Source organism: Schistocerca serialis, chromosome 8 (assembly GCF_023864345.2).
Source record: "Schistocerca serialis cubense isolate TAMUIC-IGC-003099 chromosome 8, iqSchSeri2.2, whole genome shotgun sequence".
Classification (NCBI taxonomy): domain Eukaryota; kingdom Metazoa; phylum Arthropoda; class Insecta; order Orthoptera; family Acrididae; genus Schistocerca; species Schistocerca serialis.
The window spans coordinates 567,549,982-567,576,569 of NC_064645.1; the positions used below are offsets into that span (position 1 = coordinate 567,549,982).

The 26,588-nt window shown below is 42.4% G+C and overlaps 1 protein-coding gene and 1 long non-coding RNA gene across 2 annotated transcripts in view; both read left to right on the forward strand.

The window, feature by feature from the left end:
* LOC126417123 (potassium channel subfamily K member 13-like) overlaps nt 1–26,588 on the forward strand; it is a 487,391-nt gene that overhangs the window by 296,065 nt on the left and 164,738 nt on the right. The window lies entirely within an intron of this gene.
* Nucleotides 8,675–9,609, forward strand: LOC126416538 (uncharacterized). Its single transcript, XR_007575480.1, has 3 exons — nt 8,675–8,997; nt 9,156–9,262; nt 9,437–9,609. It is a non-coding gene; the product is annotated as an uncharacterized LOC126416538 (long non-coding RNA).

Genomic DNA, 26,588 nt, shown 5'->3' on the forward strand with positions numbered 1-26,588 from the left:
AACCTCTATTGGCTTAAATAGAAGGCAATTGGATATACCGAGCTTTGGACGCAATCGTTTTCCCGCATTATACGCTCTGGTGCCCGGCTCGCCAGCAAATCACTCCCTGCTCGTCCCCCGCTAATCAGCAGTGGGAAGGCACCGCCTGCACGATCACCCACGTGGTTGCGCGATGCGGTAATTAGCGCCGTGTTAACAGCGACGGCACGGGACGGGACAGAGAGCGGACCGCAGCCAATCACCGGCAGCGGGCGGTGATTCAGAGTACTAGCCGCGTCACCGCGGATCTGAATCACGGCGCCATATTCAGTGTTCCGCGCGCCGTTTGGCAAGTCTGTGGCCAGCGGCGTCAACGCCACACGTTTCTGTCCCTAACCACCTGCCATGACAAGCATGTGGAGGTAGCAGTCTAATGTCTCGGCTCCGGAGGTGAAAGGAACTGACATCGCGTACCCTTGCTTCAACGCACCCTACGCCCACATCGCAACTACGATAAATACCTTACTCCCCATCAGACATTTCCCATTTCCCATTGACGTTTGCTGGGAGAGTCTTCCCGAACCTCTCTCTTATATTACACTGCATGTACTATTTCTACTATCAATATCATTACTGTTATGGATACATCACATGATAATTCAGTGCAGGAGGCGATCTATAATTCTGTGTGAACACCAATTTATTTGTGAAGATTGTTATACGAACGTCACTCCAAAAGAAATGCACACTATTTTTTTTAATCCATCTTTTATTCGACATGTTTGAAAGTTTCACAGTGTGTAGATACATCCTTTAGCAACAATATTTCATTTCTCCACATAATTTCCGTTCTTCTCAACTGCCTTACGCCATCTTGGAACCACCGCCTGTATACCCGCACCGTGCACAAGGGAGTCATCATCTTCAAATCTTGTTCCACGAAGGGAGTCTGTCCCAAAGAGTTCATAGTCACATGGAGCCAGGTCAGGACTGTAAGGCGGGTGTTTCAGTGTTGTCCATCCGAGTTTCGTGATAGCTTCCACGATTTTTTGACTGACATGTGGCTGTCCATTGTCGTGCAACAGCAAAACATCCTGCTATTGCCGATGTGGTCGAACACGACTCAGTTGATCTTGACGTTTCTCCAGTGTCGTCACATATGCATCAGAATGTATGGTGGTTCCACTTGGCATGATGTCCACGAGCAAGAGTCCTTCGGAATCGAAAAACAGCGTAGCCATAACTTTTCCACCAGAATGTGTGGTTTTGAATTTTTTTTCCATGGGTGAATTTGCATGATTCTACTCCATTGATTGCCTCTTCGTCTCTGGTGAGAAATGATGGGGCATGTTTCATCACCTCTCACAATTCTTCCAAGAAATTCATCTCCACCATTCTCGTACTGTTCCAAAAGTGGGCTGCATACCGTTTTTCTTGTTTCTTTGTGAGCCACTGTCAACATCCTGGGAACCCACCTGGCACAAACCTTTTTTAACGCCAGCGCTTTCAGTATTCTGCAAACACTTCCTTCCCCTATCCCAACGTAGCGTGACAATTCGTTCACTGTGATGCGTCTGTCAGCAGTAATCAATTAGTTAACTCTCTGCACATTGTCTGGAGTGTGTGCAGTACGAGGCCTGCCGCTTCGAGGACAATCCTCAATATTGTTGCGCCCACTTTCATCACGTAACCTGCTTGCCCACCGACTAACTGTACTGTGATCGACAGCAGCATCTCCATGTACTTTTTTCAACCTCTTGTGGATGTTTCCCACTGTCTCGTTTTCACAGCACAGGAATTCTATGACAGCACGTTACTTCTGACGAACGTTAAGTGTAGCAGCCATCTTGAAGACATGCTGTGACGGCGCCACTCACGAGTACAGGTCGAACTAAATTTGAAAACAAGCGAGAAGGATGTATCTACACACTGTAAAACTTTCACACATGCAGAATGAAAACTGTAGTGTGCATTTCTTTTGGAGTGACCCCCGTATTAACACAGTCACTGGATTACTAGTTTCGGCAGTGTGCACATGGATACGCCACCTGGTGGCAGGGTGACATTATGATGCAAATTCAATCTTCCGCCAATATCAAGTCTTAGATATCACTAGGTTGTTTGCTGGTTTTCGCTGTACCCGATAGTCTTGTGCCTGGTTTTCCATTAAAGCAGACTTTTCCTTTCAGGACCATGCTATCTGCATCAGCATATCTTCAGTCGTCATTCTAAATCCTTTCAACGACACCCACAGATACTATGCTTTTGTAAACCACTTAAGCCACCCATAGCTCTGACGGTAGATTTAATTTCAATATGCTCATGTCAGACCTGGTATTTTAAGTTACATAGACTAAGTACCAGCCGATTGCGACCACAATTTAATACAACATATCCAATTCCATTTAACTGCAGTTTGATATTTAGTGGCTTACGATTTATGGCCGAATCGTGTCTCAGGTGTCGTAATTTATGCGCAGGTAAATGGACAGCCACGTATTAGACTTACGTGATGTACTATAACATGACAGTTCGAGTGAAGTAACCTAACATAGACGTAATTGGGTACGAATATTAACGCGTGACAAGTAAATTGCTAACACATTCCCTAATTACTCACCGTCCTTCCAAAAATGGTTGGACGATATTTGAAAAAAAAATTGGGGGCAAGAAAAATGTAACAGGGGGAAAGAATCTAACTGCTTTGTTACAACTCCAGACCATTTCCTTCAGAAAATACTTACTAATATTTAAATTTAACAAATTTATCTTCTTTCAGAAACACTTTCTTGTTTCTACCAGTACGTATTTTACATATTCTCGACTTCGACCGTCATCAGTTATTTTCTTACTTAAACAGCAAGATCAGTTATCACTTTCATTGCCTTGTTTCCTAATCTATTTCCGTCAGTATCGCCAGATTTAATTCGACGACATTCAGTCAGCATTGTTTTACTTTTGCTCATCATCATCCCAGTGCTTAGTTCTTCACATTAAACTAACTACTTCTTTACATTACAACGTAGCGACGAGATGGGTGGTCTCTAGATTTTGTCTCTAGTGTTTGCTTCCACAGTGGACGAGTACGGTTGTCGCCATCCTCTTGTCTTGCACGTAACAGAAAGAATATTCAGATAACCTTCACAGAACGAATCACCAGTCAGAGAGACTTCCAGAACTGTCTCCTTGCAGCTGTACGTGTGGAAACAGGCGAGCCGGCAGCGAGAAACCCGACCTGTGTAATCGTGCCCTCATTTCCGTGTTAGTCTACGGCCAGGGCGCTCTTTCCGGAAATTGGGTGGGAGTGTCTGCGACTCGAGAGTAGACGACAGACGGCTGGCCGCCACAAGCCCTGCGCTCTACGCACTACACTCTGCTACACTACGCACTACAACCTGGGGAGGGACCAGGCGAGTGTATGTACTCCCGAGCACCGCTGGAGTTGCTGTAAGACGAGACTCGAGTCATTTTCAGGAGCCAATTCTGGTGTTGGCAGGAACGTTTACTGGCAGAGACTGAAGACAGCCTGAGAACATTTTCTACACACTGTGAAACCACAGAGCGAGGCGTTACGTCGCCTATTCCATGTGTTATTAAAAAGGAATGCTGGGGTGGTACGCATTTTTTTATGCACTATGCACTACCTCCATCTGGAGAAGCCGACCTCGGGGAACATTAGTTTGGATTCCGTCGAAATGTTGGAACACGTGAGGCAACACTGACCCTACGACTTATCTCAGAAAATAGCTTAAGGTAGCATTTGTAGACTTACTCACTTTCAAATTCTGAAGGTGGCAGGGGTAAAATACAGGGAGCGAAAGGCTATTCACAATTTGTACAGAAACCAGATGGCAGTTATAAGAGTCGAGGGGCATAAACGGGAAGCAGCGGTTGGGAAGGGAGTGAGACAGGGTTGTAGCCTATCCCCGATGTTATTCAATCTGTATACTGAGCAAGCAGTAAGAGAAACAAAAGAAAAATTCGGAGTAGGTATTATAGTCCATAGAGAAGAAATAAAAACTTTGAGGTTCACCGATGACATTGTAATTCTGTCAGAGATTGCAAAGAACTAGGAAGAGCAGTTGAACGGAATGGACAGTGTCTTGAAAGGAGGATATAAGATGAACACCAACAAAAGCAAAATGAGGGTAATGGAATGTAGTCGAATTAAGTCGGGTGATGTTGAGGGTATTAGATTAGGAAATGAGACACTTAAAGTAGTAAAGGAGTTTTGCTGTTTGGGGAGCAAAATAACTGATGATGGTCGAAGTAGAGAGGATATAAAATGTAGACTGGCAACGGCAAGGAAAGCGTTTCTGAAGAAGAGAAATTTGTTAACATCGAGTTTAGATTTAAGTGTCAGGAAGTCGTTTCTGAAAGTACTTATATGGAGTGTAGCCATGTATGGAAGTGAAACGTGGACGATAAATAGTTTAGACAAGAAGAGAATATAAGCTTTCGAAATGTGGTGCTACAGAAGAATGCTGAAAATTAGATGGGTAGAACACATAACTAATGCGGAGGTATTGAATAGAATTGGGGAGAAGAGAAATTTGTGGCACAACTTGACTAGAAGAAGGGATCGCTTGGTAGGGCATATTCTGAGGCATCAAGGGTTCACCAATTTAGTATTGGAGGGCAGCGTGGAGGGTAAATATCGTAGAGGGAGACCAAGAGATGAATACAGTAAATAGATTCAGAAGGATGTGGGTTGCAGTAGATAGAGCAACACGGAGAGCTGCATCAAACCAGTATCTGGACTGAAGACCGCAACAACAACCTCCATCGAATACAAATGCAATGGGTAGAATTGTGTGTGAAGATGAAATCAGATAACAACAAACTAGTGTGTGGGAAACACTCGATACTGTAAAGTTGCAATGAACTATTATGTTAATAGCATTAACCCATTTGTCTTCTAAGAGCACGTCGCCTGTTTCCTTCTGTATATAATCAGTATTTGTTCTTCTGCACTCGTAGTGTTGAGATCTGTGTATCATGCATGCATTTTCATATGAATAATTACTAGCATTCTGGTTAAATTATGTTTCAAGAAAATTATTTATACACTCATGTTCTTTGTTCCTGCAGACGTATTAATTCATTATATCTGTAATTGGCGACTCCACAAAAAGTTGGTACTGGATTTTTTAGTGGTTGAAACGACTGTGCGTCAGTCGCTCATTATCGTTAGATTCTGTTATTTCACAAAGAAGCTGCCTTCATTCAGTTTATTTATTTATGCATTTTATTTATGCATTTATTTTACCTGGCAAGATTAGGGCCTTCAGGCCCTCTCTTACACCTAACCAGGCATACTCAGATTCAACAAATTTCAGTGTCTACAGAAAATTAGGACATATAACATGTTATACAGTATTAATGTTAAAGAAAAAAAATAGAGATTATAAAAGTAGTACAATGATAATTATAACAATCAAAAAATAATTATAACAATCAAGAATAATAAAAATAATAATAATGATAATAATAATAATAATAATGACTATGTATATGAAAGTAAACATATTTTTCTTATATGAGTGTCCGTCCTATTGCTAGTTGGGAATTTTCTCGTTATATTCTTGCAGCTTGTGAGTTATTCTCATCAAGCAGAGACATAAGACGATGGAATGGGGTGAAAGAGATATAGAAGAGGTAGATAGGTTAGAGGAAGAGAAATAGAATGGTAAAATTCGAAGCTATGATGGAGAGGAGAAAGAAAAAGATGAGGGGGGGGGCACAACAATGGTGGCTATACCGTCCCTAGTATGTAAGTCTTAAGTTCCCTCTTGAATGTTGAGTGGTTTTGGATAAGACGCAGATCACAGGGGAGCGCGTTCCATAGTCGTATGGCTGAGATGGAGAATGACACGGAGAAAGATTTTGTTATGTAAAGGTACAGCCAAGATGCTAGACGTATCCGATCTGGTATTGCGGTTGTGGAATGATGATAGGTGTTTAATGTGAGAAGATAAGTATTGGGGGCACCAGTGGCTAAGAAATCGATGAAGTAAGCACATCGTGTGGAGATTGCGTGCCTTATGTGGGCGTATCCAACCTAGCTGGGAGTATGAAGGACTGATATGATCATACAACCGTATGTTGCATACGTATCTAACACAAGCATTCATCACTAGCTCGAGGCATCTCGAATTTTCATTATTTGTGCCATGTTGAACTACATCACAGTAGTAAAGATTAGGCAAGACTAGTGTTTGGACTAATTTTTGTTTAACATGGGTTGGAAATATTTTTCTAAATTTTTGAATTGCATGTAGGGAGGAGAGCGATTTCCGGCAAGCTGTGACTGTTTGTTCTTCCCAGTTTAGGTGTTCATCCAAGATTATTCCAAGGTCTTTTACTGTTTTTTGGTATGGTAGTTGGGTACCATTGAGGAGTATTTGAGGGACTGTTTCGCGAAAGTACCGACTGATTAACTTTGGATGAGATATAAGTATGACCTGGGATTTCTTGGGGTTTAGTTTCAGACCTAGGTTCTGTGCCCATCGAGAAACAGAGCAAAGATCTGCGTTCATACTCGCTACTGCGTCAGCAATGTTCTTGGGGCTTGCACTTATGTACAGTTGGATGTCGTCGGCGTATAGATGGTAGTTGCAGGAGTGAATCACTGAAGAAATATCATTAATGTACAGTGAGAAGAGTAATGGACCAAGGACGGAGCCTTGGGGAACTCCAGAGCGCACGTTTTTCCATGATGACTTTTCCGACCCACAAATGACTTGTTGACTTCTGTTTTTGAGGTAGCTGTCGAACCAGTGTATTGCGCTGTTTGAGAAATTCAGCTGCTTCATTTTAATCAGTAATATATCAAAGTCAACTGTATCAAAAGCCTTGCTAAAGTCAAGCAGTGTTAGGATGGTAGCTTCACGTCTGTCCATAGCATGTTTAATGTCATCAGTTACTTTGATTAATGCAGTTGCTGTACTATGGTGCTTTCGAAAACCTGACTGATATTTGTCGTGGATGTTATGAGTTTTGAGGTAATCCATCAGCTGTTCATGGACGATGTGTTCTAGGGCTTTAGATATTGCAGGAAGTATGCTGATCGGCCTGTAGTCACCTGGCGGCTTAGGGTTGTCAGTCTTGGGTATAGGTTGAATTAAGCTTTGCTTCCACTCAGTAGGATATGTACTACTGACAAGAGACAGGTTGAAGATGTCTGTGATAACTGGAGTAATAGTGTTTACGACGTTCTTAATCATGCCAATGCTCACTCCATCATTTCCTACTGCCTCGGAAGAGATTCTCATAATTGCCTTCTGTACTGTGCCGGTAGTGACATGTTTTAGGAAAAACTTGTCTCTCGAGAGATTGATATCTTGCAGCTGGTAATTTGTCGCTGCGTGGCAGTTTACGGCTGTTGAGAAGAAATCGTTTAATTCTTCTGCAGACGCTTGATAAACAGCGTCAGATCTTCGCTTCCCTATACCGAAACTGCGCAGCTTTTTCCACAGTGCAGCAGGTTTTGATATGCCGCATACGACAGAGCGGGCATGTCTGATTTTGGCATTCCTCACGCTTTGCTTGGTTCTATTTCGGAGTTTCCTATAAGCTTCGTACGCCTCGGGAGTTGGGTTACGCTTGAAGGCCCTATGTGCAGCATCACGTTCATTCATTAACTGGCGTAATGCAGTGGTGAGCCACGGAGCGGGAGCTCTCTTTACCTTGACAGTGCGTTGAGGAGCATGTTTATCATACAGTGCAATAATTTTGCGACATAATTCCCGAATTTTTCCGTCTAAAGTCGGTTCATTGCTTATATCATTCCAAGGGATGTCTGAGCAATCCTTTTGAAGAGCGTCATAGTTAACATTTTTTAGGTTTCTGTAGGTTACCAGGTGAGATTTTTCTTTGGTAGTATGTACTGAGTAATTTAAGAAAATCACGTCATGAGCAGAGAGTCCTGGAGCGGATGTCTGATTGGCGCGAATTATTTTATCTGGTCGCTTTGTTGCTATTATATCTATGAGTGTATGGCTGTGTGGCGTGTGATGAGTTGGGTCCAGCGGTGCTAAACTCATATCATTGGAGTGGAACAGTCTCCTAAGTTTTTCTGCAGAGGGAGATTTTAACTGTAAGTCGATGTTTGTGTCGCCCATAATGATTATGTGTTCATACAGTGTCACGAGCGAGGACAGGGCAGACTGAAAGGAGGACATAGCACCGACGTTTGGAGGTTTATAGATTACTCCAATTAGCAGTTTCTGATTTGATGTATTTATTTCGAAAAACAAGAACTCTGCTTCTCCTTCACCCTTTGCATCCGATGTGCATAGTATAGTAGGTCTCAGATCAGAGCGAATATAGGCACCCACACCACCCCCGCGTCGTGTTTCACGATCTGCCCTTAGGAGAGAGTAACCAGTGATTCGGATAGCGTCGGAAGAAATGTTTGGTTTCAACCAAGTTTCAGAGACGAGGATAATATGGAACAGCGATTGGCAGAACAGGTCACAGAACTCGTCGAAGTGAGCCGTTAGCGACTGAGCGTTCGCGTGGGCCACAAAGAGCCCGCCGCCGGAACCGGTCCGTCCCATTGTGGCCGCCTGTAGGACCGAACGCGCTCCGTCTACCTGCTGGCCGGAAGAGGGACAAAAGCTGGATTTCGCGGGGGAAGACATATTTACAGGTGTGTCCAAGGTCGTGACTGACTCAAGCGTCTGTGGTAGTGTTGGGCTAAACTGCGATTTTCCGATATCAGTGATTTCTGTGAATGCTACTTTTCAGTATCTGTTATTCTTAACTGTGATTTGTCGCAGTTAAGAGTCGCAGTTAAGGAACCTAAGTCGCGTATCCCTCCGCCACTGCTATTTCTGCTACTTCCGCGATTTCTGCGACTTCTGCTACTTCTGCGATTTCTGCTACTTCTGCGATTTCTGTGACTTCTGCTACTTCTGCGATTTCTGTGACTCCTGCGATTTCTGCGACGTACCACCGTATGAAAAAGTTACATCTGTCCACACAGAAAATTGCATCTCAACAAATCTGTCATTGGTAAGTATGTTTTACGTTTATTCTTCCGTTGGCTTTAATTTTGTATTAAAGAAACAACTGTGAAAATATTAATAGTGTAATTAATATGTAAGTAGCCGCACAGTACCGTAATAGTTCGTGTTTAGAAAATGAATTCTAACATATTGTTATGTTCGTAGGTACCTGAACTACATTTCAGTCACTCAGTAAAGTGATAATTCAAAATATCATTGTCAACAGAGCTGAAGAAATTGTCAGTCTTTAGACCGTTTTCGTCAGACGAGAGGTTAGTTTCTAAGCGTTTTGATGGACTTAATTACTTCAGTGAGATCGTTCTTGCGAATGTGATATAACAAATATTAGCAAATGTGATATAGCAAATATTAGCAATGTACTCTGTCAATTATATTGCTAGTAAAGTGACAGCAGAAATTGTTTAATAATCCTTGTGTTTTTGCAGACGCAGTTCTGACTGATTACTGTTTGCTGTACATATCTATCCACATCAAGGCTGTTGAGAGAGACTCGTGAAGATTCAAGGCAGCTCTTAGAGGATTTGGAGTTTAAAAGTGAAATAATTATGAAATAAGTGTGTGACTGATTAAAGTGTTTTATTGAAGTTGTTGTGCGATTTTAAAGGAATAATAAATGTTAAATACATTGAGTGAATAATAAAAATGTTATTTTCCACATGTTAAGCCGTCCTATACCCGTAATTTTCCGCCACTTATTTATTGGTAAACACTTGTTGGATACCGACGTGCCGCCCCCCCCCCCCCCCCCCCAATCTTGGTGTGACACTGACCTGTAACATATCCCGAAGTCTACAAAATGCATTTTGAGGCTGTTGATATGAAAGTGGGAAGTACAGATCTTCCAGTTAAATCAGGAATAGCTTAAGTGCATTACTTGAAAGTGACACAGGAAAAGCTTACTTATGTAGGTGGTAGTAGTGTCGGCAAAAAGTTCTTGTGTGTGAAGTTGCCATGTAGAACACCAGGTGTAAAACTTTTCTCCCGAGTCTTGAACTGTGTCGGAACAAAAGTGAGGCATTCATATGACTGTTTTCATTTCTCTACACTTATACAGATGTCTGAGTTCTGCTGTGTTAACATTGCAAAGTCCTGTAGGCATGTGGAGTATTAACCAAAACTGTCATATTGGAAGCAGAATCAAACACATTTGTTACGTTACTTGATATTTTCAGGAGAAAAAGGCAATGTTGCTTCTTATTAATATAATACATTCAGAGTCACAGCAGTATTTGACCAACCATAACTGATGCTGAATGTGCATGTCGTCATTTAATATGAAGGGCTTATTTCAATAGTGGTACAAGTCCATTACCTACACTTTTCTGTCTATAATGCTTCTGAAGTTAGCGATCCAAACAAACATAAATAAAGGTTCATCTCTAGCAAGAAGCCATATGCTTGAATATTTCTGGTATCTCAACTGCAGATTTTTCAGCACTCATTTAACTTTACGACTCTATATCTCAAAATAACAAAAATGGACTTGTACCACTATTGAAATAAGCCCTTCATATGCACACACAGCACATCGATCTCGTGAGGCACAAGGCTCTCATAACGAAGTACGTACGTCGGTCAACAGATGACACTAGGAAAAGTATGTTAACTGCGCTTTTTAGTTGCTACTTGCGACTCTTAGTTGCGACTTGTCACGGAAATCGCAGTTAGACTCCATAGCGTACCGCAGAGATGGACGTAGTACGAACTTCGGCCAACAGATGCCACTGTTAACCGCGCTTTTTAGTTGCTACTTGCGACTCTTAGTTGCGACTTGTCACGGAAATCGCAGTTAGACTCCATAGCGTACCGCAGAGATGGACGTAGTACGAACTTCGGCCAACAGATGCCACTGTTAACCGCGCTTTTTAGTTGCTACTTGCGACTCTTAGTTGCGACTTTTCACTGAAATCGCAGAAAGCAGTGCTAAATTCGACCAATAGATGGCTCACGTCTTTGAATGTGAAATACTACTTGCGACTGCTAACTGTGACTGAAATCGCAGTTAGATTCTGTAAAGTTGCTACTGTGATATCTGTGACTTCTCAGTCACTGCGATTTCTAACAGATACGCGATTTCCTGCCCACCACTAGTCTGTGGGCTAAAGGTGAAAGACAGGCTGGTGGTATCGGAGAAGGGAGCGAAAAGAAAGATGGAAAGTGGCAGTAGTGGTTACGGTAAAGGTCCAATTATATTTCAATTAATACTTCAGTATCTGAGAATTCAAAGAACTCGCGTGGTCAAATGCCACTAAGCACTGACAAGAGCCAACATTACACGCTGGCCCTATTAAAAATTTGTAAATGCGGTGAAAAACGCTTTTAAAAGTCAGCTTAAAGTAACTATCTCAGGTTGAAATAAATTTTCAGTTCCATCGCTTTTGAAGCTTACCTAATCGAGACAACACTTTCTGAAGATGAATGCTTCACGTGAATTTGTATTCTTTTCAATTGCAGTCTTTAAGGATCAGTTTTAAGGTTACTATTAAATATAGACCAGAAGGTGCGTTTCATGACGTCCTTCCCCACTCCAAGTTGCGCTCAGTTTCTAATGACGGAACCTTAAACCCTAATCGTTCTCCTTGTAGTTTTACACCTACCAGCCAAGATTGTCATATAACTGGATTGCCGATTGATTATAGTGAAGAGAGAAATAAGCGCGCCAAACAACGAGTTAGTCATCTCGAGTTAACATCACTCTCACATCGTGTATCGCCAGCTCTAGCTTTTAAAAAACACCAACAACAATTTGGCGCAGTACGGAATTGTACTTTGACTTTAAGTTAAATAAACTTTCTTTGCACTTTGAACGCAGAAGTTATAGTCATTATTTTGATTCCTACTGCCCTTGAGTGGCTGGTATGTAGTGGATCGTAGTGCAATGCTCACTTGATTTTTGCACGTAATGGTTGACGTGGGTAAAATTTTGAAGTAGTCAGTGGTAATAAGAGAATTCAACTCTCCACCGAATTGTAGGCTCTTTTTATTGCCGCACCATTAACTGCCGATATGAAGCATGCCACAGACTTCAATCTTGAAAGAAAGGAAAACAGTAATCACCCAACCAAACAATAACCATGCGGACACTGTAATACAGGTTTACGTCTCAAGTGTAGAGGGGAGAGCGATGTTATAGGCGTCTGTGATTATCGCGAGTAATAACTTTGCTATCATACGTGTCGATTCAGATGATGCAGAACTTGCTCTTGACCCATTCTTGAGTCACTTCATGTATCGCGATTCCGATTGCGATGCTGTCCATTGGCGAGGAAGTGCTGAATGTTATCTCTGGTAATTCTGTGAATGTCTCAGACTTTGAGTGTAAGCGTATGTCCTTACTTGCTGAGCTCCGTACCCAGCTAATCGTCGCTGAATAATAATTTTTAATACATGCTTAATGCAGTTCAGGAGTAGGCTCCAGTTTGTTCTCAGATTCAAATTGGTTCAAATGGCTCTGAGCACTATGGGACTTAACATCTACGGTCATCAGTCCCCTAGAACTTAGAACTACTTAAACCTAACTAACCTAAGGACATCACACAACACCCAGTCATCACGAGGCAGAGAAAATCCCTGACCCCGCCGGGAATCGAACCCGGGAACCCGGGTGCGGAAAGCGAGAACGCTACCGCACGACCACGAGCTGCGGACTTCTCAGGTTCAATTTAGTTCGTTAAATTTTGAACTTATGTGCATTCCCATACACCAGCCTTCCTCCTGTGATTACTTACATCGTGTACCCTTTAAGGGAGAATTACTAGAAAACCTTTAGTGAAATTCAGTTTCTGATAGTTGATGTGAAGTCCATTAGTTGGATATCCGTTACACGTTTTTTCCTTGTGATAGGAACTGGGTCTGAAGTCAGATAATATTTCTGGGACTTCAGACTACTTGGAAGTTGGGGCAAGGTACAGAATGTTAAACACTGTATTTTTTCAATAGGAATCTTGGGGCTATGGAAAGTCTCTGTTATATGGCGAAAGATCGCCCCCACCAAAGAATTAATATTCAGTACTTTGGCGTTTTGGGCAGTAGAAAAACAGCAGGAGTCCTTGAGAGTCACTGATTTCGACTCCTGGTACAGTAACGTAGACAGATTCAAATAATGAATCATATTTCGTTCTAGTCACACTCGCCACCTCCCAGTTAGTTTATACAGCCTTCAAAAATGTATACTCTGAGAGAAGAAAGTTAGTTATTCTTGGAGGACACATTGGCGCGAAATTTGAACAACTGGGTGATGGAAAAGAAACGATTAGCAGCTTCTAAAATTTGGTGTTACAGAAGACTATTTGAGGATCAGACAAGTTTGATCGACAAGGAACGAAAATGTCCAGGAAATAGTAAACGAGCAAGAAACAAAACTAAACGTGGAGATGGAAAGGTTGTATACGTGTTACGAGTTGAGAAATGGTGGAGCAAAGAAACCTCAAGGCCAGAAGTAGTACACATAAGGCAGTTCAGCTTTTGTGTGGGGAGTGACAGCCACTCTGAAATGGCTGGCAATCGACAAGAATAGGGACCAGCACCGCTGAATCTTACGGCTGGTGACCAAAACGATCAGGGTTGTTTGGGCCTCCTCGCTAGTGGTCCGTTCTGTATCGCATCATGGGCTGTGAAATAGTGGCACAGTACTGCCTCGCTACTGTTACACTGGACACGGCGCCTGTTGTCTTGCGACAGTGTCCATAGGTTGCGGCGGCAGTGGATCGAGTCATAGGGGAAGGCTTTCGGGTGACATGGTCTGGGGCGTACAGTATGCTGGTCCGCGGTCCCTTTGATAATTGGCTTGTTAGCAAGCGTATTAGAATCGCTCGTTCAAAGCGACCAAGGCTTACAATTTCCTGCAGACTAGTGCTCATCGCGTGTTAAATCCGGTGTGCCGAACCCACCGATGCGGCAAACTAATTGCGGTGCGAAACTTTGCCGTCGACTCCGAAGCTCTGTCGGCAGAGTTACGCACAAACGAGAGTGACTGTGCTGCGAGGGCCGTGCAGGTCAGTCAACACTGCTGCCGACGACGCAAGCTTCCTAACGGAAATAATACAGTATGTACCACCCAAGTTCCGCTAGAACGCTCTGCTCCTAATCTCCACACCTTTGTGCATCTGACGTAGGAGCTGTGTATGATCCATAACGAAAGTTTTGACCCGCCTTTGTCTTAAGATCGACCAGACACCTGGGCAGTAATGAGTATCACCACTCGAAGTATAAATATTCACATTGGTGGAAATAATAAGAAGTGCTTTGGTGCAAGTGATATGCTGTAAATTATTATACTGATTAAGGTTTTTAGTTTCATCACATTTGTTTAAATGCTAAATAGCTTTAAGCTGAAGTTAGTAGTGGCACAGGGCCAATTCTGGGACAATTTTAACATGACATTGATTTACTAATTAATTAAATTACTCCCCCATCCTCCTCCCCCATCACTGTCAGAAATCTTCCTAACCCGTTGGAAAATCTAACCTCTTCCTCCCCACTGACCATTCTCTTCCCCTCCCCTCTCCCTATTAAAGGGAAATTCAAATTTTGATGCGAAATTCAAAATTTCGCAGTAAATTCAAATTCCTGGGTGTACGCTACCAGCTCTTCTGCTGCACATTCTTGTGGATATTCTGTACAGATTTCGTGGTAAATTCAAATAGCAGTTACATTGCAGAGGATATAATAATAATAATTATTATTATTGTTATTATTATAACAAAAACTGCCAGGAAATTCTTATTTTGTTGGGAAATTCAAACTGTGTGCACCTGTGTGCTTCCAATACCGCCCCATCTTCCCATTTTGAGAATTGACAGGAAAAGGCCAGTCACTTGTCAGCCTTATATAGGTATGAAATGAAGGTTGAGTTGCCTTCAGCTACCTAGTTTCATCTACTTTTCAAAGTCATCCAACCAACCACCAGCCATAAACGCTGATCATTGTAAGTATCAGTTCGTCTTGCGTTTTGAGATGATAGAGAGCATCTTAAAGTACATACTCTTGTGTAAAATCTTTATTACTGTCTACTTATGCATTTACACACCGAACACAATTATTTTGTAAGTATGCTGTTTAGGTTTCTATGTTGGTAACGCCACGTAGCGCTCTGTATGAAAATCACTGACTGTGCTGTGTGCAGTGTGTGGTTTATTGGACTCATTGTTGGAATATTCGCTTGTGTAGTGCTGGGCAGTTGAATGTGAACAGCGCGTAGCGTTGCGCAGTTGGAGGTGAGCCGCCAGCAGTGGTGGATGTGGGGACAGAGATGCCAGAGTTTTGAGAGTGGACGATCTGGAGTGTCCGTCAGAAAGAGGAAATTTCTAAGACTGGATCATATATATACACTCCTGGAAATTGAAATAAGAACACCGTGAATTCATTGTCCCAGGAAGGGGAAACTTTATTGATCCAGATACATCACATGTTCACACTGACAGAACCACAGGCACATAGATACAGGCAACAGAGCATGCACAATGTCGGCACTAGTACAGTGTATATCCACCTTTCGCAGCAATGCAGGCTGCTATTCTCCCATGGAGACGATCGTAGAGATGCTGGATGTAGTCCTGTGGAACGGCTTGCCATGCCATTTCCACCTGGCGCCTCAGTTGGACCAGCGAATGGTCCTCCCCGATACCCCAGGAGCAACAGTGTCCCTAATTTGCTGAGAAGTGGCGGTGCGGTCCCCTACGGCACTGCATAGGATCCTACGGTCTTGGCGTGCATCCGTGCGTCGCTGCGGTCCGGTCCCAGGTCGACGGGCACGTGCACCTTCCGCCGACCACTGGCGACAACATCGATGTACTGTGGAGACCTCACGACCCACGTGTTGAGCAATTCGGCGGTACGTCCACCCGGCCTCCCGCATGCCCACTATACGCCCTCGCTCAAAGTCCGTCAACTGCACATACGGTTCACGTCCACGCTGTCGCGGCATGCTACCAGTGTTAAAGACTGCGATGGAGCTCCGTATGCCACGGCAAACTGGCTGACACTGACGGCGGCGGTGCACAAATGCTGCGCAGCTAGCGCCATTCGACGGCCAACACCGCGGTTCCTGGTGTGTCCGCTGTGCCGTGCGTGTGATCGTTGCTTGTACAGCCCTCTCGCAGTGTCCGGAGCAAGTATGGTGGGTCTGACACACCGGTGTCAATGTGTTCTTTTTTCCATTTCCAGGAGTGTATATGATGACTGTTGAACATTGTTAAGGTAAATACATTGTTTGTTCTCTATCAGGATCTTTTATTTGCTAACTATGCCTATCAGTAGTTAGTGCCTTCCATAGTTAGAATCTTTTATTTAGCTGGCAGTGTTGGCTCTCGCTGCATTGCAGTAGTTCGAGTAACGAAGATTTTTGTGAGGTGAGTCATTCATGAAAAGTATAGGTTAATGTTAGTCAGAGCCATTCTTTTGTAGGGATTATTGAAAGTCAGAGTGCGTTGGGCCAAAAATATTGTGTGTCAGTTTATTGTTGTTGTTGTGGTCTTCAGTCCTGAGACTGGTTTGATGCAGCTCTCCATGCTACTCTATCCTGTGCAAGATTCTTCATCTCCCAGTACCTACTGCAACCTACATCCTTCTGAATCTGCTTAGTGTATTCATCTCTTGGTCTCCCCCTACGATTTTTACCCTCCACGCTGCCCTCCAATACTAAATTGGTGATCCCTTGATGCCTCAGAACATGTCCTACCAACCGATCCCTTCTTCTGGTCAAGTTGTGCCACAAACTCCTCTTCTCCCCAATCCTATTCAGTACCTCCTCATTAGTTATGTGATCTACCCATCAAATCTTCAGCATTCTTCTGTAGCAACACATTTCGAAAGCTTATATTCTCTTCTTGTCCAAACTATTTACCGTCCATGTTTCACTTCCATACATGGCTACACTCCATACAAATACTTTCAGAAATGACTTCCTGACACTTAAATCTATACTCGATGTTAACAAATTTCTATTCTTCAGAAACGCTCTCCTTGCCATTGCCAGTCTACATTTTATATCCTCTCTACTTCGGCCATCATCAGTTATTTTGCTCCCCAAATAGCAAAACTCCTTTACTACTTTAAGTGTCTCATTTCCTAATCTAATACCCTCGACATCACCCGACTTAATTAGACTACATTCCATTATCCTCGTTTTGCTTTTGTTGATGTTCATCTTATATCCTCCCTTCAAGACACCACCCATTCCGTTCAACTTCTCTTCCAAGTCCTTTGCTGTCTCTGACAGAATTACAATGTCATCGGCGAACCTCAAAGTTTTTATTTCTTCTCCATGGATTTTAATACCTACTCCGAATTTTTCTTTTGTTTCCTTTACTGCTTGCTCAATATACAGATTGAATAACATCGGGGAGAGGCTACAACCCTGTCTTACTCCCTTCCCAACCACTGCTTCCCTTTCATGTCCCTCGACTCTTATAACTGCCATCTGCTTTCTGTACAAATTGTAAATAGCCTTTCGCTCCCTGTATTTTACCGCTGCCACCTTTAGAATTTGAAAGAGAGTATTCCAGTCAACATTGTCAAAAGCTTTCTCTAAGTCTACAAATGCTAGCAACGTAGGTTTGCCTTTTCTTAATCTTTCTTCTAAGATAAGTCGTAAGGTCAGTATTGCCTCACGTGTTCCAGTATTTCTGCGGAATCCAAACTGATCTTCCCCGAGGTCGGCTTCTACTAGTTTTTCCATTCGTCTGTAAAGAATTCGTGTTAGTATTTTGCAGCTGTGGCTTATTAAACTGATTGTTCGGTAATTCTCACATCTGTCAACACCTGCTTTCTTTGGGATTGGAATTATTATATTCTTCTTGAAGTCTGAGGGTATTTCGCCTGTTTCATACATATTGCTCACCGGATGGTAGAGTTTTGTCAGGACTGGCTCTCCCAAGGCTGCCAGTAGTTCCCATGGAATGTTGTCTACTCCGGGGACCTTGTTCCGACTCAGGTCTTTCAGTGCTCTGTCAAACTCTTCACGCAGTATCGTATCTCCCATTTCATCTTCATCTACATCCTCTTCCATTTCCATAATATTGTCCTCAAGGACATCGCCCTTGTATAGACCCTCTATATACTCCTTCCACCTTTCTGCTTTCCCTTCTTTGCTTAGAACTGGGTTTCCATCTGAGCTCTTGATGTTCATACAAGTGGTTCTCTTATTTCCAAAGGTCTCTTTAATTTTCCTGTAGGCAGTATCTATCTTACCCCTAGTAAGATAAGCCTCTACATCCTTACATTTGTCCTCTAGCCATCCCTGCTTAGCCATTTTGCACTTCCTGTCGATCTCATTTTTGAGACGTTTGTATTCCTTTTTGCCTGCTTCATTTACTGCATTTTTATATTTTCTGCTTTCATCAATTAAATTCAATATTTCTTCTGTTACCCAAGGAATTCTACTAGCCCTCGTCTTTTTACCTACTTCATCCTCTGCTGCCTTCACTACTTCATCCCTCAAAGCTACCCATTCTTCTTCTACTGTATTTCTTTCCCCCAATCCTGTCAATTGTTCCCTCATGCTCTCCCTGAAACTCTGCACAACCTCTGGTTCTTTCAGTTTATCCAGGTCCCGTCTCCTTAAATTCCCACCTTTTTGCAGTTTCTTCAGTTTTAATCTACAGGTCATAACCAATAGATTGTGGTCAGAGTCCACATCTGCCCCTGGAAATGTCTTACAATTTAAAGCCTGGTTCCTAAATCTCTGTCTTATTATATAATCTATCTGAAACCTGTCAGTATCTCCAGGCTTCTTCCATGTATACAGCCTTCTTTTATGATTCTTGAACCAAGTGTTAGCTATGAGTAAGTTGTGCTCTGTGCAAAATTCTACCAGGCGGCTTCCTCTTTCATTTCTTACCCCAATCCATATTCACCTACTACGTTTCCTTCTCTACCTTTTCCTACTACCGAATTCGTCACCCATGACTATGAAATTTTCATCACCCTTCACTACCTGAATAACTTCTTTTATTTCATCATACATTTCTTCAATTTCTTCATCATCTGCAGAGCGAGTTGGCATATAAACTTGTACTACTGTAGTAGGTGTGGGCTTCGTATCTATCTTGGCCACAATAATGTGTTCACTATGCTGTTTGTAGTAGCTTACCCACATTCCTATTTTCCTATTCATTATTAAACCTACTCCTGCATTACCACTATTTGATTTTGTGTTTATAACCCTGTAGTCACCAGACCAGAAGTCTTGTTCCTCCTGCCACCGAACTTCACTAATTCCCACTATATCTAACTTTAACCTATCCATTTCCCTTTTCAAATTTTCTAACCTACCTGCCCGATTAAGGGACCTGACATTCCACGCTCCGATCCGTAGAACGCCAGTTTTCTTTCTCCCGATGGTCAGAATAAGTAAAGAGAGAAATGTCTGAGTACGTTCAGTTTTACTCAGCTGTCTCTGTATCAAATAACGTAGAAGTTTACCATCACAGTAATTTATAATTTTTCTAAGAGGTCGTTTCAATTTCTTTATTTTTGGTTTCAGTAACATCCACCTTAATTTTTATCTTATATTTTAAATCTACATTGGACTCTTCTAATTCTTTCTCCAGCCAGTAATCTGACAAGGAGCTATGTTCTCCAATCCTAGTACATATAAAAAAAAATTTCCTATAGACTGTCTCTTTTATGGCTTTAACAATTACCTCTGTTCCTTCCCGTAGTTGTTCTGGACTAGAGCATTCGATGATTATTAATTTATCTCTTATTTCTTGCATAGCATTATTGTTATAACACCCCACATCTTACTGGGTGTATGTTACCAGCTCTTCTGCTGCATATTCTTGTGGAATTTACATGTAGAACTTGATGTTCACAATGTCTGCAAACACATGCTCATTAAATGCTTTTATTACAATGAAATAAATACCCATAGCTGCATACAGGAGTTGATGTAGGTCAACGGGGACAGTTGAAAATTTGTGCCTCGACTGGGACTCGAACCCGCGATCTCCTACTTATATGGCAGACGCTCTACCCATCTGAGCCACCGATGACACAGGGGATAGTGCGACTGCCTCGACTTATCTGGCACGCCTCCTGTGAGACCCACATTCTGAACTTATTGTCCCACGCTATAGTCATAGTGCCCCTGCCCATTATACTCATTACTCGCGGCTTTTTGCCGATTCCCGTAAGAGTTGGGGCACTGTTTCTGCATCCGCACAGAAGAAGATGGTCAAATGGCCGGTGAGCATAAACTATATATACAGGGTGGTTCATTGATAGTGAGCGGCCCAAATATCTCAAAAATAAGCATCAAACGAAAAAACTGGAAAGAACGAAACACGTCTAGCTTGTAGAGGGAAACCAGATGGCACTATGGTTGGCCCGCTAGATGGCGCTGCCATTCGTCAAACGGATATCAACTGCGTTTTTTTTTTTTTAAATTGGAACCCCCATTACTTATTACATATTCGTGTAGTACGTAAAGAAATATGAATGTTTTAGTCGGACCACTTTTTTCTCTTTGTGATAGATGGCGCTGTATTAGTCACAAACGTATAAGTACGTGGTATCACGTAACATTCCACCAGTGCGGACGATATTTGCTTCGCGATTCATTATCCGTGTTAAAATGGACCGTTTACCAATTGCGGAAAAGGTCGATGTCGTGTTGATGTAAGGCTATTGTGATCAAAATGCCCAACGGGCGTGTGCTATGTATGCTGCTCGGTATCCTGGACGACATCATCCAAGTATCCGGACCGTTCGCCGGATAGTTACGTTATTTAAGGAAACAGGAAGTGTTCAGCCACAAGTGAAACGTCAACCACGACCTGCAACAAATGATGTGGCCCAAGTAGGTGTTTTAGCTGCTGTCGCGGCTAATCCGCACATCAGTAGCAGACAAATTGCGCGAGAATCTGGACTCTCAAAAACGTCGGTGTGGAGAATTTTACATAACATCGATTGCACCAGGAATTGCATGGCGATGACTTTGGACGTCGTGTACAGTTCTGCCACTGGGCACAAGAGAAATTACGGGACGATGACAGATTTTTTGCACGCGTTCTATTTAGCGACGAAGAGTCATTACCAACAGAGGTAACGTAAACTGCCATAATATGCACTATTGGGCAACGGAAAATCCACAATGGCTGCGACAAGTGGAACATCAGCGACCTTGGCGGGTTAATGTATGGTGCGGCATTATGGGAGGAAAGATAATTGGCCCCCATTTTATCGATAGCAATCTAAATGGTGCAATGTATGCTGATTTCCAACGTAATGTTCTACCGATGTTACCACAAGATGTTTCACTGCATGACAGAATGGCGATGTACTTCCAACATGATGGATGTCCGGCACATAGCTCGCCTGCGGTTGTAGCGTTATTGAATAGCATATTTCGCGACAGGTGGATTAATCATCGAAGCACCATACCTTGGCCCGCACGTTCATAGAATCTGACGTCCCCGGATTTCTTTCTGTGGGGAGAGTTAAAGGGTATTTGCTATCGTGATCCACCGACAACGCCTAACAACATGCGTCAGCGCATTGTCAATGCATGTACGAACACTACGGAAGGCGAACAACTCGCTGTTGAGATGAATGTCATTACATGTGTTGCCAAATGCATTGAGATTGACGAACATCATTTTGAGCATTTATTACATTAATGTGGTATTTACAGGTAATCACGGTGTAACAGCATGCGTTCTTAGAAATGATTAGTTCACGAAGGTACATGTATCACATTGGAACAACCAAAATAAAATGTTCAAACGTACCTACGTTCTGCATTTTAATTTAAAAAAACCTACCTCTTGCCAACTGTTCGTCTAAAATTGTGATCCATATGTTTGTGACTATTACAGTGCTATCTATCACAAAGCGAAAAAAGTGGTCCAACTAAAACATTCATATTTCTTTACGTACTACACGAATATGTAATAAAAAATGAGGGTTCCTATTTAAAAAAAACGCAGCTGATATCCGTTTGACCTATGGCAGCGCCTTCTAGTGGGTCAACCAGAGCGCCATCTGGTTTCACCCTTGAAGTTAGACGAGTTTCGTCTTTGTAGTTTTTTCGTTTGACGCTCACTTCGTGAGATATTTGGCCCGGTCACGATCAATGGACCACCCTCACCATGGTATCTGTTCTTTCGGACATAACCGTAAGAACAGATACCATCTTCATATATATATATATATATATATATATATATATATATATATATACACTCTTCTTACCCCGTTAGAAAAACTGCAGAATATATATATATATAACCATTGGGTTTAAGCTATGCAAACGTTTGTTGTGTTACTAGATGCACAGCATCCAGTGCAAAACACTTAAATACGATGTAACCGTCCTTTTTAAGCAGATTCAGCTGAGAATTGAGCTTTATAAACAGGGTTTTCTTGTGTATTTTAACGTAGTTTATGTGCTCTTATCCATCCTTTTCACCCAGAACTGCAACATATGGCCACTCACCGGTGCTATTAATAATAAATGCAGATTTTTTATATTCCCCAGTGGTAGTCAGACTTCACCACACACTGTGTTTGAAGCAACAGCGTCTTCTTTTTTAAATTGCAGTTTATATTCTTATTTTATGGCAGTTGTATCCGCCATATACTCCAGTTTCCGGTATTTTTACTTTCGAACCCTTTCGTTTCCAGTTTTCTTTTTCATACAACAACACAGCAACTACACCTAAAGTCATAAGTTCCTTATTGGGGAATGGCTTAAACCTATGTGTGACTTTCAGTCTTTTTCTTAGGACTTATTGAATAACATTGTTTGTTTGTACTAGTCCTAATTCGGCAGTATCTATATCCGACAGTATTGTGGAGAACAATGTCCTCCTGCTGTTACACAGAACTCCTGTGTTATATTCTCTTTGTTGGAGTCAGTGTTAAGAACCTCCTCATAGTTTAGGTGTAAATAGTTAAAACTGTATGCAGATAGAACATAAGCTTTTCTCGGTCTTGAGAGTCTGGCCTAATTTCTTGCACACCAGTCAATTTTCGAATATTCTTATTACCCCATTAGAAAAACTACAGAATGTTGTTAAACAACACACCACACAAGCCGCTGTTCTGTAAGTTACTAGTTAGCTGACACCACATACGGATGTGACTGGCACATAGTACAGTGGAGCACATAGTAAATACTGAATGAGGTTTTCACTCTGTAGCGGAGTGTGCGCTGATATGAAACTTCGTGGCAGATTAAAACTGTATGCCAGAGCGAGGCTCGAACTCGGGACCTCTACCGTCTGAGCTACCAAAGAACGACTCACGCCCCGTCCTCACAGGTAAACTTCTGCCAGCACCTCGTGTCCTACCTTCCAAATTTCGCAGAAACTCCGCTAAGAAACACTTGCTAGCCAAAGGCTAAGGCCCAGAGTTCGAGTCTCAGACCGGCAAACAATTTTAATCTGACAGAAAGTTTCATTGCAAATACTGTTTGTTAGAGCTTAAAACACTTTAAGTTTTGCACAGGCTAAAACATGCAATCCATTCTGTAGTTATTGTACCCTCCCGTCTGATCGTACCGTGGTCGTTAACCAAGGAAGACGCAAACGTTTCTCGTAGTCGCATGTCTGGATACTATAAAATCTATAAGGTAGATACAAGTAATTTTTTTCACACCTGGGCATGTGATTTAACATACAAATTTGTTATGTACACTGAAGAGTCAAAGAAACTTGTACACCTGCCTAATATCGTGACACAAAAGTGCCGCAACAGGGCGTGGCATGGACTCGACTAATGCCTGAAGTAGTGCTGGAGGGAATAAAAACAATGAATCCTGCTGGGCTGTCCATAAATCCGTAACAGCACGAGGAGGTGGAGATATCTTCTGAACAGCACGTTGCTAGGCATCCCAGATATGCTCAATAATGTTCACGTCTGGGGGGTTTGGTGGCCACTGGAAGAGTTTAAACTCAGAAGAGTGTTCCTCGAACCACTCTGTAGCAATTCTGGACGTGTGGGGTGTCTCATTGTTCTACTAGAATTGCACAAGTCCGTCGGAATGCACAATGGACATGAATGGGTCCAGGTGATCAGACAGGATGCTTACGTACGTGTCACCTGTCACAGTCGTAGCTAGACGTGTAATGGGACCCATATCACTCCAAATGCACACGTCTCACTCCATCACAGAGCTTCCACCAGCTTGAACAGTCCTCTCTTGACATGCAGGGTCCATGTATTCATGATGTTGTCTCCATAATGTTATCGGCTCGATAAAATTTGAAACGAGACTCGTCCGACCAGACCAAATATTTCCAGTCATCAACAGTCCAGTGTTGGTGTTGACGGGCCCTGGCGAGGCGTAAAGCTTTGTGTCGTGCAGTTATCAAGGGCACACGAGTAGGCCTTCAACTTCGAAAACCCATATCGATCATGTTTCGTTGAATGATTCGCACGTTGACACTTGCTGATGGCTCAGCACTGAAATTCGCAGCAGTTTGAGGAAAGGTTACACTTCTGTCAAGATGAACGATTCTCTTCAGTCGCCATTGGTTCCGTTCTTGCAGGATCCTTTTCCCGGCCACAGTGATGTCGGAGATTTGATGTTTTACCGGATTCCTGATATTCACGGTACACTCGTGAAATGATCGTACGGAAAATCCCACTTCGTAGCTACCTCTGAGATACTGTGGCCCATCGCTCGTGTGCTATAACACCGCATTGAAACTCAGTTAAATCTTGATAACCTGCCACTGCAGCAGCAGTAACCGGTCTAACAACTGCGACAGACACTTGTTATCTTATATGGGCGTAGGCGTTGCAGACCGCAGCAGCGTAATCTGCCTGTTTACATACCTCTATATTTGAATATGCATGCCTATAGCAGGTGTTTTGGTGCTTCAATGTATCTTTGCTCCTCATTTGGAGGTCGTCCACATTAAACAGCCTACTGCAACTGTCTCACCGTTCTTCACTATCACAATGATATTTCCGTGTTAGCCTCCTTCCATGCAGAAATCGTGATTTCATATTAAGTAGTCGCACATCTCGATTTCATCAAAAATCCGGCCAAAATTTTGTGTTACGTCCAAATCCGAAAGATACTAGTCGTCTACAGGTAGGTGCTGTAATATTCCAGGCAGATCTTCCAATTGAACGTCGTTTTAATGTCGGCTAATTCCACTTTTATGGTATAGCTACATGGTTTTTATATTTCTTCTAAATGGTTTCCAGTGCTTCCTTGCCGATTTTATCCAATATTCCTCCTGCTGTCACACTGTCGTTCTCCTGTAAGAGAAATGAAGCATCACCCTGACACTATGTTTTGCAGTGACGAACCTGGAGTATTTACTACGTAGATTTTTAGATGAACCACGCACCTCCTTCTTTAACAATATTCATTGTCCTTCTGTAACTGACTCTAATGGTCCACTTGATCACAGATATTAACTAACATAATGCTATCATAAAATGGTTCTGTAATAATAGTAAGCATATTTGAATCTTCTTGCTAAGGAGCGTACCATTTTCGGTGTGATTTATGTTGCCAATGTCAGAAACAACATTTTCCAGCTTCTCCAGTAATAACCATAAAACAAAGCGTTCGTCTGTTGGTCTCGCCCTCCTCCCTAATAGCTGAGGGATGTAAAGCACTTTGGAGGAATCCATGTTGACACTTCCAACTACAGCAGAAGACTTATCCGTTGTGGAGTTCAAGCCTTCCTTTATATTCTTAAGATCCAAGACGGCGGCATTTCCGATCAGGTGATCTTTCGTTTATGCATTCGAAATTTGGTTGTACTTGCAATCCAGTAGTAAACTTCAAGCCCAATTGCGCTATTTTGTGTGCAAAGGTGTCCACAGTAACTGCAATTACTAGGGTAGAACATTCTAGGTTGGAAACTAGTGGTGTAATCGCCACTCATACTATATTACGTCCTAATTGCGCCCTGACGCAAATGAAACTGCCCTCTCCACATTGCTCTCCCATATTCTGTTTGAAGCGTTTCTCCACCACTCGATGTGCTAATGCACCCATCTTGCTGCATGCAAGTGCCTAAAGTACCGTTCTAATTATACGTCGTTAATTTACGGTAAAAATTACTATATAAAACCGAACTTCAATCATAAGAAAAATGGAAAAGTTGTGTCTGGTTTTCGTCCGACTTCCATGAGTTGTGTCTCACTTAAGCACGGTATTTGGACAATTGCACATGAGATTTCAGCACGGCTTGTTTCGCGTATGTGACTATACGACACAACGGAACGTCATAGTTTCAGGAAATTATGCTTAAATTTAGATGTCAGATGAAGATACAGGGTGAAGTGACAGAGAATTTTTGTCGCACGTCAGCACTATATGAACGGTACCAAAAGACAGATGAATTAGACGGTTGCTGATTAAATAAACTGGTGAACATTAAAACTGCAACACCTAGAAGAAGCCATGCAACAACTGGAGACCTACCTCAAAGAAGGTTGTATTCCATCTTTCTGGCGTTATTGAGTCTTCACTGGAGTAAAGTGGTTCATCAGATGACATGCTGCCATATCAACGGATGTCTTTTTCTCTTTCTACAACTTAAGCAATTTGTAGTTTAAGGTTGACGGTCCTGGAGGAATGTTGTGTATCAATGAAAAAGGCGGATC